This window comes from Hevea brasiliensis, chromosome 10 (genome assembly GCF_030052815.1).
Source record: "Hevea brasiliensis isolate MT/VB/25A 57/8 chromosome 10, ASM3005281v1, whole genome shotgun sequence".
NCBI lineage: Eukaryota > Viridiplantae > Streptophyta > Magnoliopsida > Malpighiales > Euphorbiaceae > Hevea > Hevea brasiliensis.
Window position 1 is genome coordinate 65,019,354 of NC_079502.1, and position 1,988 is coordinate 65,021,341.

Consider the following 1,988-nt stretch of genomic DNA (forward strand, 5'->3'; position numbering starts at 1 on the left):
TCTCTTCAACTGATAGTACATGAGATGGGTCAGATCTATACCTCGTTAACATGGACACATGGAAGACACTGTGTATCCTTGCTAACTCCGGAGGTAATGCCAACCGATATGCCAAAGGACCCACTCTTTCAGAATCTCATATGGTCTGATGAAACGAGGACTCAGTTTCCCCTTTCTGCCAAATCTCATAATCTTCTTCCAAGGAGAAACTTTGAGGAATACTTTATCACCCACTGCATATTCAATATCTATTCTCTTCAAATCAACATAGGACTTCTGACGGTCTAATGCAGCCTTGAGTCTATCTCTGATTAATCTGATCTTTTCCTCTGTCTGCTGAACAATTTCTGGCCCAATCATCTTCCTTTCACCTACTTCATCCCAACATAATGGAGTTCTGCACTTTCTGCCATACAAAGCTTCATGTGGAGGCATCCCAATGCTTGATTGGTAACTGTTGTTATAAGCAAACTCAATCAAAGGCAAGTGTGTATCCCAACTACCTTCAAACTCAATCACACAAGCCCGTAGCATATCCTCCAATATCTGAATTACCCTTTCAGACTGGCCGTCTGTCTGTGGGTGGAATGCTGTGCTAAAGTTCAATCTAGCTCCTAAGGCTCTCTGTAGACTACCATAGAATCTAGAAGTGAACCTAGGATCTCTGTCAGACACAATTGATACTGGCACTCCATGCAATTTTACAATCTCATATATGTACAATCTGGCCAATCTTTCCAGGCTATAATCCATCCGAACTGGCAAAAAGTGAGCAGACTTGGTAAGTTTGTCAACTATAACCCATACTGCATCATGACTATTTTGTGTTCTTGGAAGTCTTGTAACAAAATCCATAGTTATCCGCTCTCATTTCCACTCTGGTACTAGCAATGGATGTAACAAACCAGCTAGAACTTAATGTTCTGCCTTTACTTGCTGACAAGTTAGGCACTTGGAAACAAATTCAGCTATATCTCTCTTCATACCAATCCACCAGTAATGCTCTTTCAGCCCTCTGTACATTTTAGTTCCACTTGGGTGCATAGCAAAAGGAGACTCATGTGCTTCCTTCATAATGATCTGTCTCAATTCCACATCATTAGGAATGCACATTCTGCCCTGATGTAGCAATAAACCATCGCCTTTCATAGAAAATTCTGGTTTTTTGCCCTGCTAGACTTCTTTCAGTAGCTTCTAATATTTTTCATCACTCTGAGCAGCCATTCTGATCTGATCAATCAACACTGGCTGTACATGCCATGCAACTACTGTCTGTCCCTCATCATCAATCTCTAAACTGGCATTCTGTGCTTTCAATTCATATACCATGGATAAAGGACAAACTCTAAGACTTGCCATAGTCTTGTGACTTAAAGCGTCAGCCACCACATTTGCTTTCTCTGGCTGATAGTCTATTAAACAATCATAATCTTTAATCAGTTCTAACCATCTCCTCTGCCTCAAATTCTATTCCTTCTGGGTGCCTAAGTACTTCAAACTCTTGTGATCTGTGTAAATATAGTATTTCTCCCCATACAAATAGTGTCTCCAGATCTTAAGAGCAAAAACAATAGCTGCTAGTTCCAGATCAAGTGTTGGGTAGTTCCTCTCATGCGGTTTCAGCTGGCGTGATGCATAAGCAATGACATTCCGATCTTGCATCAGTACACAGCCTAACCCATTGTGAGAAGCATCACTATAAACTGTGTATTCTTTACTTGGAGTAGGTAAAGTGAGGACTGGAGCTTCAGTCAAACACCTCTTCAACTCATCAAAACTCTACTGGCATTTATCAGTCCACCGAAATTTTACATCTTTCCGAAGTAGCTTGGTCAATAGAGAAGATAACATAGAAAACCCTTTCACAAACCGACGATAATATCCAGCTAAACCCAGAAAACTACGAATTTCTGTGATATTCCTGGGCGGTTTCTAATTAAGGATAGCTTCTACCTTGCTGGAATCTACCTTAATCCCTTTAGCTGACA